We start from the raw sequence: 15,761 nt of genomic DNA, 5'->3' as shown, positions 1-15,761 counted from the left end.
AATTTTGAGTGGAAGTCCATCTTGTTTCTCCAGAGTGTCAACAATATAGTTTATGATCCATTTTAGTTAATCTTTGTGAAAGGAGTAAAGTTGTGTCTAGATTAGCATTATTTTGTATATAGATGTCCCACCATCATATCTTGAAAAGACTGTCATTTTCCATTAAATTGCCATTTCCCCTTTGCCAAAGATCAGGTAGCTATCTTTTTGTGGGTCTATTTCTAGGCTCTCTGTTCTGTTATTTTGTCATATTACATTATCATGTTCAATGTAGTTTTAGAGTAAAGCTTGAAGTCATATAATATAAGCCCTCCAATTTGGATCTTTAATAGGTCTTCAAAAGAACTTATCTAAGTCTTTACCTTTTTTTTTTTATTTTATACTAGAGGCCTGGTGCACAAAATTCATGTGTGGAGGGGGTTCCCTCAGCCCAGCCTGCACTTCTCCAACTGTGGACCCCTTTGGGGATGTCCAACTATCAGTTTAGGCCTGACCCCTGTGTAATAGGGTCTAAACTGGCAGTCGTACATCCCTCTTGCAATCTGGGACCGCTAGCTCCTAACTGCTCACCTGCCTGCCTGCCTAATTGCCCCTAACTAACTCTACTAATTGTCTACTAACTTGGTGTCCTATAACTTTGCCATACTTGCTAATAATTCCAGGATTTAAAAAAAAAAAGTTTTGGGGTATTTCCTATATTGCCAATCATGTCATTTGCTTAAAAAGTTAATTATGATTTCTTTCCCAATTAGTGCATTATTGCCTTTTATTGTCTTACTAGAGACATGGTGCATGAGATTTATGCACTTAGGGGTCCCTCAGTCTGGCCTGTGCCCTCTGCCAGTCTGCAGTCCGGGAGCCCTCAGGGGATGAAGCCACTTCCCTCAGGGAGTGGGTCTAAGCTGGTGGTTGGACATCCTTAGCACTGCCACCACTGTGCTCAACAGTCATGAACCCAGCTCATGGCTTCTGGCTGACTTGTGCTCTCCCCCTATGGGAGTGCACTGACCACTGGGGGCAGATCCTGCATTGAGTGTCTTCCCCTTGCTGTCAGTGTGCTTCGTAGTGACTGGTTGTTTTGCCATTCAGTCTATTTGCATATTAGCCCTTTATTATATAGAATTGCACTGACTAGGACTTTCATTATGATGTTGAATAGGGCATTCACTTTTTAGTTGCCTTCCTAGGCTTAAGAGTATTCAATTTCTTTCAATTATGTATATTATCCAAATTTTTTTTTAAAAAAAATGATAGTCTTTGCCCTAGCTGGTTTGTCAGTGGATAGAGTGTCATCATATGGACTGAAGGGTCCCAGGTTTGATTCTGGACAAGGGCATGCACCTCAGTTTCAGGCTAGATCCCAGGCCCTGGTCAGAGTGCATGCATGTGTCTTATATTGATGTTTCTCTCTCTCTGTTTATACCCCTCCCTTCCATTCTCTAAAAATAAATGGAAATATATTTTTGTATGAGGATTAACAAAAAAAAGAAAAAAAAAGAGAGAGAGATAGTCTTTATCAAAATGGTTGCTTACTTTTTCCAAAATAACTTTAATAACTTTATTCTGAATCAAATGATATTATCATATGACTAGTGGCCCAGTGCATGAAATTCATGCACAGGAGGGGGTGTCCCTCAGCCTGGCTTGCACCCTCTCCTATCTGGGACCCCTTGGGGGATGTCCAACTGCCTAAATCAGCAGTCAGACATCCCTCTTGCAATCTGGAACTGCTGGCTCCTAACCACTCACCTGCCTACCTGCCTGATTATCCCTAACAACTCTGTCTGCTGATCTGCTTGCCCCCAACTATCCTCCACACTAGTCTGATCATCCCCAACTGCCCCCCTACCAGACTGCTCATCCCCAACTGTTTCCCTGCTGGCCTGCTTACCCCCAACAGACCCCCCTCCACTGGCCTGATCACTCACAACTGCCCTCCCCTCTTGGCCCCTAACCACCTCTATCTCAGCCCTGCCACCATGGCTTTGTCCAGAAGAACAATCTGAAAGGTCTCCTGGAAGGTCTCCCAGTCTAATTAGCATATTACCCTTTTATTAGATAGGATAGAGGCCTAGTGCATAGTTGAGGACAGCTGATTTACCCTGATGATGGTCCCAGATCAGGGTGGGAATTACCTTGGGAGATGAGGCTGCCAGGGTGAGGGGCTTGTAGTGGTATGCAGGCCAGCCATGCTCCCATTGGGGTGGAGGTCCCCACTGGAGACGGTGCTAGCCTGGACAAGGGTTTGAGGCAGTTTGCAGGCCAGCCATGTCCTCATGGGGTGAGGGTCCCTGCTGGGGGGGCATGGTCAGCCTGGTTGAGAGGTTGATGGCTGTTTTCAGGCTGACCACACCCCCCAGCAGGGACCTTCACCCCATGGGGGTGTGGCCAGCCTAGTTAAGGGGTTGAGGGTAGTTTTCTGGCTGGCCAAAGCTCCTTCAGGGTGGGGGGCTCCCTGGGGTGCCTAGATGAATGGCTAATGGGTTTTTGTAGGCTGGCCACATACCCAACAGGGACTGTCACCCCGATGGTGGCATGGCCAACTTGTGTGAGGAGCTGAGGACCTTTTGCTGGCCCCTCCATCAGCAGCTGGCCTGGGAAACCCAAACCTCCCACAGGCTCAGGCCAGTTCTATAGCTGCCACCCATAAGCCCCTCATTCAGCAGTTGGCCCAGGCAGGCAGGAAGCTTGGCTTCCTCCATCGCCAGGGGCAACCCAAACCTCCAGCCTGCTCCACCTGGCTCTGTGGCCACCACCATTTTTTCCCAGTAATTTGCATACCCTCTTCTGATTGGCTGTGGGCATTGTGGAGTGATGGCCAATTACCATATTTCTCTCTTATTAGTATAGATATTCTTACTTAGGCTATTGTTATGGTTATTATTATTTTTATTAGCATTTATAATTTTTCTGTCATCAAATTTTTAAATTTAAAACTATTCTAAATTAAGTATCCTTTACTTTCATAAAGAGAAGAATATTAAATTACATTAAGGACTTATTCAATAATGTTCCTTTCTTCCAGATTTACTTCTTTGGAAAATAAACGAAGAGCAACTCATGAGCTTTTAAGTTTTAAATGCTTATGACTAGAAATAAAAAGTTCCAAACTATATCCCAACTGAAAGAAAAGTTTAGCTATAGAAAAAATTGGCAAAAATTAAGATTTTTTTTCATGTCATAAAATGTATCAGAGCAAAGCTTTTCTCTCAAAACTTATCCTATATAATAAAAAATTAACATGCAAATTGACCATCACTCCAACACACAAGATGGCTGCCCCCATATGGACACAAGATAGCTGCCACAAGATGACCAGCAGGGGAGGGCAGTTGGGGGTTATTAGGACTGCAGGGAAGGGCAGTTAGGGGGGACCCAGGCCTGAAGAGAAGAACAGTTGAGAGGTACTATTGTAGAACTGCAGGGGAGGGAAGTTAGGGGTATCCAGTCCTGCAGGGGAGGGCAGTTGGAGGTGCCCAGGCCTACGGGAGAGGATAGTTAGGGGTGACCAGGCTGGCAAGTGAAGGCAATTAGGGGTGACTGGGCCAGCAGGGGAGGGCAGTTGGGGGCAACAAGGCCTGCAGGGAAGGACAGTTGGGTGTGACCAGGCCAATAGGGGAGGGTGATCAGGCCAGCAGAGGAGGGCAGTTAAGGGCAATTAGGCCAGCAGGGGAGCAGTAAGGCTTTGATCAGGCTGGCAGGGGAGTAGTTAGGGGGTGATGTGTGTGGCAGACAGAAGCAGTTAGACAAGCAGGCAGGCAGGCGAGTGGTTGAGAGCCAGCAGTCCTGAATTGTGAGAGGGATGTCCCCTATTGGAGAGGGTGCAGCCCGGGCTGAGGAACACACACACACACACAAACACACACACACACACACACACACACACACTCCCTCCTTCCATGCATGAATTTCATGCACCACACCTCTAATAATATAAATAGGTACCAACTTCTACCACAAAAGTATTAAGACAAATTTTATTACAGTATGAAAATTTCACACTGAAATTATAAAGTATACTGGGCACAAATGAATGTTTCCATCATCTAGTGAATCATTAAAATCCTTACTTTCACAAAGCATTATCCACCTCTAATTCAGAACAAAACAATTTTTCCACTGCCCACTTTTCTTCAGAAGTGGTTACATATTTTTTTGTGAACTGATGACATAAAGTCAAAAGCTGCATTCCCATCCAAAAGAGTTATAGAACAAAACACCATTTCACATTGTGATAATGGTCTTAGATCTGGAATTTTTTTGAACTTACCTTGAACTATATTTCCAAATTATATGTATTTACCTGCATTTATTTCCCATAACGGTGATGAGATTGTTTTCTCTATTATGTTTTTATTTTTTTTCCTAGTTTGGGTCATGACCACCTTGTGTTCATGTGTTCTCAAATCATAGTCTCTGAGGCTAAAATTATTTTGGTAGATGAACAATTGCTAGATTTCAAAGATTTCCTCCTCAATACCATGGTTAAATGGCTTACAAAACAGATAAAAGTTTCAAATTTTCCTTTTATGATAGAAATATCAAAAAACAAATAATAATACATTTTATTTCATTTATTTTTTAAAATTTATTTCTTTATTAATTTCAGAGAGGAAGAGAGAAGGAGAGATAGAAACATCAATGATAAGCACACTCCTGCAAACTCCCTACTGGGGATTGAGCCCACAACCCAGGCATGTGCCCTTGGCTGGAACAGAACCTGGGACTTTTCAGTCCACAGGCTGATGCTCTATCCACAGAGCCAAGCCAGCTAGGGCAATAATAATACATTTTTAAATACTCTCTAGGAATTGTTTGCCTTTGGATCTACTTAAAATGAAATAAAAAGGGTCTCATATATATTGAACTCTCAGTTTTTATTCCATTCTAAATAGTGCTTGACATTTTGTAAGCATTTCCTAATATGATGCTTATAAACATTCAGACATATACCCAACTATAGTCATAAGTAGAATTAAAATTGAGGGTTGTTTCTCTTCAAAATCCATGTTCTTTCCAGTGCATTCAGCAGTGGAAGGGAATAGCACTGTAGCAATAATGGTAATGCAACTATGGCTACCACCATTTCAGCTACAACAGCTAAGTAAACTAAGATTAAGACTACTGAGCTCTTACTGTATCTCAGACAATAATCTTCAACATGCTTTATTTCTTTAATCCTCAGGAGTCTATGAGACAGGTATTACTATCATTTTACCTATTATAGATGAAAAAGTCATAATTTAGATAGTTTGAGTTATTTGCCCAAAGTTACACAGCAAGTAATCAATTTAATGGTAGATCAGGAATAAAAACAAAAAAACAAAACAAAAACAAAAAAATGCAGCTAAATCCATGTGACATCAAAGCTACAATTCTAAACCACTGCTTAGCAAAATTTGGAATTATGACTGACAAGTAGTCTTTGTTTCCTCACTTTAAAACTCACATATGACTAAAAAAACATATTCATCCAATTGAACTGAAGTGGCTATTGTGAACACTTCCATGAATAGAGAGAAAGTGAAATCCTAAATTTTGACTATCTGAATGATAACCAGAAATTCTCAATCAATGCAAATGCTTATTTAAGATGGAAAAGGAGCATATAGACTCATTTGCAGCCTTTGTCAGTATCTTTTATGGCTCACTAGCTTTTCTTACTCCTTTTATTTTTGTTTAACTGTTCTGTGAACATTTGTTCAAAATTAATCAAGCTATCCAAGGCAAGATGATGGAGTGTGACACAAACCTGCCATCTCTACTATTAAAAAGCAACCCAATGCTCTTGTACCGCTGACAAATGGGTTAGGAGAATATCTGCTATATAGAAAGGCTTACATTTTTCAGTTTGGTATTCTGTATAGGGACTCTCTCTTCAGGAATAGAGACCTGGTGGCCCAATTCCATCCTTTCATGTATTTTTCATATCTGGTTGCTTGCTATGCTAATAACAACTACAAGCTATTGCACACTATAGCAGATGTTTTCTGTGCCCTATCCGTGTCGCTCAAGCCCTATGAAAATATTATAATCTGGCCTGGCCTGTGTGATTCAGTGGTTGAGCATTGGCCTATGAACGGGGGGTTCATGGTTCAATTCCCAGTTAAGGCACATGCCCCGATTATAGGCTCAGTTCCCAGTGTGAGGCATGCAGGAGGCAGCAGATCATCATTGATGTTTCTCTCTCTCTCTCCCTTTCCCTTCCTCTCTGAAATCAATAAAAAATATATTTAGAAAAAATAGTTTGTGCACTGTGGGATGGTCCTTCAGCATGGCCTATATCCTCTCACAGTCCAGGACCCCTCACTCCTTACTGCCCTCCTGCAGTGGAGGAGGGAGAGGCTCCCGCCATCTCCACTGCATCCGCCATCCTCGTCAGCCATGAGCTGTGAGCCGTGAGCCTGGCTTCTGGCTGAGCGGTGGTCCCCTTATGGGAGCAAACTGACTACCAGGGGGCAGCTCCTGCATTGAGCATCTTCCCCCTGGTGGTCAGTGCACATCATAACGACTAGTCGTTCCGCTGTTTGGTTGATTTGTTGATGTCAAACTGCGGAATCGACACATCATATCTGGTTGTTTTTTTGTGTGTTTTTGTTGTTGTTGTTGTTGTTGTTGTTGTTGTTGTTGTGTGTTTTTTATTATTATTATTACCACAGGTCCTCTGACCACATGTCCTGCAGGCCATTGTTGCCATGGAACTCATGCCCTGCAAGTCACTCTTAATCAGCAATGGATGGGAATTACTATATAAAATTTAAGCTCACACATCTCTGTATTGGTATAATCCCAGGGGAGATTTTATACTGTTTCCTAAAGTTTCCCTGTGGGATTGAATTCTCATTGCCTACTGTGGAAGTTAACTCTACAAAACACCTTTTATTGGCTGCCTTCCTGTTTCTGTATTCATTCCCCACTTCCACAATATTTCTTATGTCTTTCAAATAAATGGCACTTGAATTTCTACCTCAGGGTCTGCAATGAGGGGATGCAACAATACTTAAAATAGACTCCCCTATTTCAGAGGATTCCACAGTGGGAAGAGTTGCAAAATGGAGAAAGTTGCATCTTAAGAACAACAGCGAGTTTGGTGAATTTGTTCTAGACAGAGTGGACAGCGTGAACAAAGGCAGGGTTGTTTATCAGAGCTGGCTGCATCAAGCACCTATTTCACCCATTCTCACATTCAATGCCAATTCATGTCTCACGCTTTTTAGAAATTAATTTTCTTAAGGAACAGCTGGTCAAGGGAAAAATTGTGACAAAAGAGGCTTGAAGGATAAGAAGGGGGACCCAAAAACTTATTAAAATGTTTCATTGACATTCACCAGAGATTTAACTCAAGATCTTCTGGGATACTCTAATTCATACGTTTCACTATAGCAAGTATTGCTCTCAGCTACTCAGTGGGTATAATAATGCTTATCTTCCAGGGTTGTACCAAAAACAAAATGAGACTATTAAAGCTTCGTTGAGATGAAAATAGTGGGAGATTGTTTCTTCCACCATCTGTGATTAAAATAAATGACTTGCAAAAATCACAATTTACTATAGGCCACAGATCTTTGGGATTGCTCTTGAAAATTGTGAGCACAACTAGGGCATTTAAACATTTAAGGTCTGCTTGCTCTTACTATGGGCAATCTTGGGCAGGTTAATTCATCTCTCATTCTCAGTTTTTCCAGATGTAGAATAGATTATCAGTCAGTCCCTGATAACAGTATATGTTTTTAAAAACATTTGCTAAACATTGGTAACCTTCCAGTGACCCTACAGTACCAAGTAAACTAAATATGAATGCCTTGGCCTGGTGTTCTAGACCATCCATCATTTACCCTCAACCTGATCATGCAACTTTGCCATCATCATTTTCTGAAAGACAACGAAAATCCAACCAATGTTCCTAACTTGCTATTTCCTAAGGACACAGTGTGCTTTCCTCTAAGCATTTTCTCTCATTATTGACTTCACACTAAGTGGCTCCACTCCCTGCCTCTCTCTCCCCCACTGATATACTTGGCTCAGTCACCCTTAGCTCTACATGTCCCTTTTTTATAGGCACTCAAGTCAGAGAGCTCCTTCCACTTATTTTCCCTATGACCCTTGCCACTTTTTTTTTATGCTGTGTTATAGATATTTAGGTTTATATTGAGTCTCTTCTCCTAGAATGTAAATCCCCAAAAGAAGATAGTATCTTTTATGCTTGTATAGCCTCTAAAGTGCCATAGCATCCTATATAATAAAGAGGTAATACGCAAATTGATCATCACTTTAACACACAAGATGGCCACCCCCATGTGGACACAAGATGACTTCCACAAGATGACCAGAAGGGGAGGGTAGTTGTGGGCAATCAGGTCTGCAGGGGATAGCAGTTAGGGGTGATGCAGCTGGCAGAGAAGGGCAGCTGGGTGTGACCAGGCCTGAAGGGAAGAGCGGTTGGGGCGGGGGGGGGGGGGGTTCCAGGCCTACAAGGGAGCAGTTAGTGGGAACCAGGCCTGCAGGGGAGATAAGTTGGGGGAACCAGGCCTACAGGGGAGGGCAGTTGGGGGTATTAGGCCTGTAGGAGAGGGAAGTTGGGAGGCAATCAGGCCTACAGAGGAGAGTATTTAGGGTGAACCAGACCAGCAGGAGAGGGCAGTTGGGGGTGACCAGGTCTTCAGGGGAAAGCAGTAAGAAGCAACCAGTATGGCAAGGGAGGGCAGTTGGGGGTGACCAGGCTGGCAGAGGAAGGCAGTTGGAGGTGATCAGGCCTGCAGAGTAGAACATTTAGGGGATACCAGGTCATCAGGGAGGGCAGTTGGGGTTGCCCAGGCCTGAAGGGGGGGGGCAGTTAGGGGCAATTAGGCCAGCAAGGGAGCCGTTAGGCAATGATCGAGCTTGCAGGGGAGTTATTAGGGGGTGATCAGGATGGCAGGCAGAAATAGTTAGGGATGATCATGGATGCAGGCAGGTGAGTAGTTGGGAGCCAGTAGCCCTGGATTGTGAGAGGGATGTCCAACTGCCTGTTTCAGCCCGATCCCACTGGGCCACCACAAAGGATGGGGCCTAAATGGGCAGTTGGGACATCCCTCAAGGTGTCCCAGATTGGAGAGGGTGCAGGCTGGGCTGAGGGACAACCCTTTCACATTCTCCCCCCTCCCCCCCATGCACAAATTTCATGCACTTTGCCTCTAGTAGCATTATATAGAGTAAGTGCTTTTTTCAGACCACTTTTACCTGCTTCCCTAGAAAGCCAACTAAGTAGTGATAATTTGGGGGACCTTTTATTTCATTCTTCACAAGAGCCTCTCAGAAATATAAGTAAGTCTTCTGGTTTCCAAGGAAAGAAAACAAATCTCAGGTTTATCACCAGATAATAACAAAACATTTATGTTATGCTTTATCACTTTCAACAAACCATCATATAATAAAAGCAGCACAAAGCTTGTCATAGTAAATATGTTCCAAACATGCAAACAGTATAATTATCCTCATTCTGCTTCCCAACTGATTATTGAACAATATTTGATATTTACATTAAAAGTTTTTGTTTTAGTAATGACACCTGAAATTCCATCATAATAAGTACATTATATTGTAGAAAGTGGATGCTAGAGTTCTAGTGACAGGAAATCACGAATGAAGCTTTAGGGTTTTCAGTGTATTTAAAGATTCACACACACACAAAAAAGCCCTTCTAACTTCTGGTTTCTAGTACAGCATGTCAAGAATTTGAAAGTTGCTATTCTATCCTAATGAATAAAAATCTGAACAAACTGAAAATCAACAACTCTTCTTATATCTGTCAGAGAATAAGGTCACAAGGCTAACTGCTGCCACAAGATTCGAGACACAAGTCCACACAGAACCAAAATTACTGGAGTAGAAACCCGCAAGAAAAAATTATGTGGGAACCAGTGCTGGGTAGTGAACCTGAACTGTAATTGATGAAGTGCTGGAGACTCAATATGGACAAGTCTGTAAGTTGAAAATTCCAGGCAGACACAGTCAAAAGATTTGCCTCTAAGAGCTCTACTAGGTTTTCATAGTAAATATTATAGAAAAATCCTTTCATGATTCTGGAAGAGGAAGGTAGAGGGAATCATTTTAAGGGAACAACTGGATATCCACATGTAAAAAAATTAATATAAACACAGACCTTACACCTTTTTATAAATTAACTCAAAATAGATTATAAACACAAATTTAAAATAGAAAACTATATAACTCCTAAGTAGATTATGTAAGAGAAAATGTAGATGATATTGGCCATGATAATGTCTTTTTAGATACAACACCAAAGACATGGTCCATAAAAAAAATAATTGTTATGCTTGACTTCATTAAAGTTAAAAACTTTGGCTGTATGAAAGAATAAAGGTCAAGAGAATAAAAAAAATCAAGCTATCAATACATACAGAGAGCAGATATTTTCAGAAGGCACATCTGGTAAGGGACTGGTGCCCAAATTATACAAAGACCTCTTAAAACACAGCAATAAGAAAACAATCCAAATTAAAAATGGACAAATAACTGAACCCTAGAAAGGTAATATGCAGATGGAAAATAAGCACATGAAAATATATTCAACACCATATGTCATTAGGAAAGTGCAAATCAACACTTCAGTATGGCATTACTACATACCCATTAGAACTGCCAAAATCAAAAACACTGACAATATCAAATGATGTTGGAGAATTAGAGCAATGGGAACTCTCATTCACTGCTGGTGGAAATGTAAAATGGTACAGCCACTTTGGAAGAGTTTGGAAATTTCTTATAAAACTAAACTTACTCTTACCATATGATCTAGAAACACTCCTAATTCATTTGGGTAAATAATTCATATTTACCCAAATGAATGAAAAACTACAGCAGCAAAAATATTTGAACACATGTTTATAGTGTATATATGTCATTATATATTTGTCAAAATCTATTGAATAGACAGCACCAAGAATGAATCCTAATACTATGGATTTTGGGTGACTTTGATGGGTCAATGTAGTCTAATTGATTTTAACAAATGTACCAGTCTGGTATAGGACGTTGATAGTGGAGAAGCTTGTGCATGTATGGAGACAGGACATATTATGGGAACTCTGTACTTTCCAATCAATATTACAGTGACCTTAAAAATGCACTAAAAGAAAGTATATTAACTTTTTATAATCCTCACTTGAGGATATATTTACATTGATTTTTAGAGAGAGTGGATAGAGGAGGAGGGGCAGCGAGAGAGAAACATGGATGTGAGAGAGATTGGTTGCCTCCCCCACAAGTCCTGTCCAGTGCCAGTAATTGAGCCTGCAACTAATGTACATGCTCTTGACCAGAATTGAACCCAATACTCTTCTGTCCCATGGCTGATGCTCTATCCACTGATGCAAACTGGCTAGCGCTAAAATATAGTAATTTTTAAAAACCTTGTTCTAACCGCAAAATCATTTAAATGTAGTGGTGAAACGAATTTTTTAGTCCAAACCTTTGTGGCTTCAAAAATCACTTAATAAAATAAAAATACATTATTTGAAATACGAGCTACTTATAATAAAATTAATGATCTTCAACCCAGAAACAGAGATTGATTTTTTTATCTTATGATTTAATTGATGCCTCTGTAGATTTAAGGGACTAACATAATAACCCATAGTGAAATGGGCTGCCGTTTCTCAAAAAGAAGAACAGATAGTGATTATAGATTACAACACAAGGCCTTCCAAATTTAAATTACCACTACTAATTAAAATTTTAAAAGTTACTTAGCAAGTTTATGAAAATCCATAAATTCTTTTGCATTTAGAATTCTATGTATATATCACTTAGAGAGTAGGTGCTTTTAGACTTATTATACAGATTTAAGTGACATACTAGAGATTTAATGTTATGTTTTGTAGTATAAATCATGGATTAAAGGTGTTAGGCAGTTTAAAATCTAGTTATTATTTCAATAATTCTACTTAGTCTATTTTTTTTACATCAAAAAGGAGAAATTAATTAAAATAATCAACATGTAGTTCATTTTCTAGAACTTAAGCAGAAGTAGACAATTGAAAAATTCACCCAAAATGTTAAAATAAATGCTTTTGTTTTATATTTTCACTCTGAAGGTTAATATTAAGTGTATATTGCAGTAAGTGGTAGAGTCACATCATATTTAAAGTATGTATTTTCAGATGAGCCTATTTATATGTATACACCAAATTGTACATGATTTATAATTTTATATATGTACATAAAATAGTATTATTTTTTATTATTTTCAAATATTCAGTAAATATTTGGGCTACTTTTACTAGTGCATGGTATTTTTCATTATTAACATAGTGCTAAAAATAATTCATAGGTGTGGGTTTAAAAGACTGAAAAATATGCCAGCAAGAAAATGTATAACTTTTTAAAGTATAATCTTTTAAAAGATTAATGCATGAGCAATTATATGATATGTAGATGGTCTAATACTAAAAATTAAAAATCTCTTATTTTTCACCTAAGAAAAATTTAAGTATGCTATTATTCAAAAAAGCAGAATGTTTTTAAGATAATTTGTCTCATCAAAGTCTCTTCTTTACTGATAACATGTTAGTGGCTAAAAAGGTGAAGCTGGTTCCTTAATTAGTGGGGGAAAGAGAAGTGCTGGACTGAAGTCCAGAGTGTTGAAAGCCCAAGAGAACATATGGTTCAGAGAAAAATCAGAAATATAAGAAATCTGTGTATAAAGGAGTTGAGAAGTGGAAAAAAAACCCAGAACTTGATAAAAACAATAAAAATGGCAAAAAAAGAAAAGAAATCTAAGATGCTGCAAAGAATCTGACACCAATTTCTTCTGAGATTACTGAATTGTATCATTTCTGCACCTCTGGATGACATACTCACTAGGGTGGTAAGGGATTAGCTAATGAAGTTACTGTAGCACTGGCAATTATTTTTGAAAAGTCTGCTAAAATTGAGAAGGTTATATGTTGGATTCCAAAAAGAAAAAATAGAAGCAATTTTATTTTCTGTATGTACAAAACACAAGAGCAGTAATCCATAGCTCAATGGCCAGTTCATCAAACTTTAATCTTATATATGTAAAAGAAACAAAGAAAACCCTTTCACTACATACATTTTTTTTTTAATAAATGAAAGAGAAAAGTTTCTGACAGTCATCAGGAAGCAGGGATTAGGGAAGTTTTGTTTCCAAAGAAATAGCTAAGAACTTAATGGTGTTAGGATGAGCCAAGAGGAGAGATACTGGGAAGATGATATTTTGTTATAACTTAAAGAGAATCTGTTGTCTTCAAATTATTGAGGTACTTAAGTGCTCATATTTGTTTAAATATAATCATTGTTTCATGAGTCTGGAATCGGCACAGCACTTAGGACAACATAATGAAAACTGATGTGACATCATTTCAAGTGAGGAGAAACCCAAAGGGACTGCAAATGTTGGTGCGAGGTCTGTTTGAATGTAACATCTTTTCAAATAATCCAAGAGTGAGTAGAAGCCAAAAATTAATAACATCTGCAGATGATATGTGAGAAGGAAATGTTATGAACACAATGTATAATGTATAATAATAAAAATTATTTTAAGGCCCACGGAGAATTAGAAAATAGGCAGGACATAGCAAATTAATTCTAACTTGGAAAATCTGACCTACATATCAGAAGAAAAATATTCTGAAGTAGATAAGGACACAAGGAAGTTGAAGTCACAGCTAAAGAACGGTATTTCCTCTAAATAATATATATATATATATATATATATATATATATATATATATATATATATATATTATATATCTATCTATATCTATCTATCTATCTATCTATCTATCTATCTATCTATATATATATATTAGAACTACATGCCTTGAAAGATGGATTCTAGTTAGCCCACTGGGAAAATACCACTTTGTGTACAGCCTATTGTCTTCCAAATTTGGTAATATTTTCACAGTTCTCTTCATAAAAAGGTTCAGAGGAGAGTTTATTATAATATAAATGAAGACAGCATATACGAAAACTTGAGTTGGCTGTTTTAGGGCTTGACACCCTTTTCTGTTACCTTCCCTATATTGTTAAGATCAAGCAACTACTAGGTATATTGTTTAATAATGCAGATTTTTTAAAAATAGATACAGTTACACATACGTTGGTATATATGCGATTTGATATGTATGCTATTTTGTTATAGTAATAGCAAGCTTCAAAACTTCTTATGTCAAATTTGCTGAAGGTGTTAACATCACAGATATTTTTACACTTAAAAATGTAAAATTTTGCCCTAGCCTGTTTAGCTCGGTGGATAGAGCATCGGCCTGCGGACTCAACGGTTCCAGGTTCAATTCTGGTCAAGGGCATGTACCTTGGTTGTGCTCACATCCCCAGTGGGAGATGTGCGGGAGGCAGCTGATCGATGTTTCTCTCTCATCGATGTTTCTGACTCTCTATCTCTCTCCCTTCCTCTCTGTAAAAAATCAATAAAATATATATTTTTTAAATGTCAAATTTTGTGCCCCTCCAAAAAAAGGGCATTTGCAAGAGCTTTAATTCATTATTTTATTTTGAGGAAAAAGTTATCGTATGCTTCGGGAAACTAATGGTGAACATACTAACATGCTCCATCTCAAGATACTTGTGAATGCTATTTTAAACACTATAAAAGTGATGATTTAAATGTGAAAGACAAAGAATGCTTCAGACATTGTGGTCTGCGTTTGGTGGGATCAGGAAGCTTCTAAAACCAGGTGAAACCATTAATACTTATTACTACTGACAACAAATAATCAAATTGAACCATGCTTTGATCGTGAAATGCCCAGTATGTTCCAGAAAACACGGCAAAGTAATTTTGCTTCATGATAATGCACCATCACACACTTCAAAATCAGTTAAAGACACGTTAAAAGATCTTGCCTGGGAAGTAGTAACTCACCCACTGTATTCACCAGATCTTGCTCCTTCAGATTACCACTTGTTCTGATTGATGGCCCACGAATTTTCTGGGCAGCACTTCAAAAGGTATGAAAAAGTAGAAAATTGGGTCTCTGAATGGCTTGTCTCAAAACAAAAAAGCTATATTGGGACAGTATCTACAAATTACCTGAAATATGGGGAAATGTGTAGCTAGTCATGGATTTTTTTAAATAGATACATTTACACATATGTTGATATATGTGTAAAGCACTTTTTAAAAATATATATATTTTATTGATTTCTACAGAGAGGAAGGGAGAGGGATAGAGAGCCAGAAACATCTATGAGAGAGAAACATCATTGATCAGTTGCCTCCTGCACACCCCCTGTGCTAACAACCAAGGTACCTGCCCTTTATAGGAATCAAACCTGGGATCCTTCAGTCCACAGGCCAAAGCTCTATCCACTGAGCCAAACCGGTTAGTGCTAAATAAAGCACTTTTGATGTTTCTCTTTAAATTATCATGTTTTCTTTGATTATAAAATCTGCATTATTAACTGGTATATCTGGTAAGTGCATATTATGTCACTTGCATATTGGATTGCTAAGGATAGTAGATGATTATAGCAGAATCTCTAATCTCAGGAAGCTAAAAAAAATCTAGTAGTATATAGTGGGAATGGAGATGGGGTAGAGGGCAGATATAAGAGAAAGACATCAACAGCCTGTCTTTGCCAATTGGTGGCTGACTCTTCATTACAATCCATGCATATAAATAATCTCTACTCTATAGATTATGACATTAATCAAATACAAAGTCAAAATTTAAACTACAGAGGAAAATTTCATGTGAAAATATAATGGCTTAGAG

Source organism: Pipistrellus hanaki (assembly GCF_964339955.1).
Source record: "Pipistrellus hanaki genome assembly, chromosome: 1".
In the NCBI taxonomy this organism is placed as follows: domain Eukaryota; kingdom Metazoa; phylum Chordata; class Mammalia; order Chiroptera; family Vespertilionidae; genus Pipistrellus; species Pipistrellus hanaki.
This window is presented reverse-complemented; position numbering follows the sequence as displayed.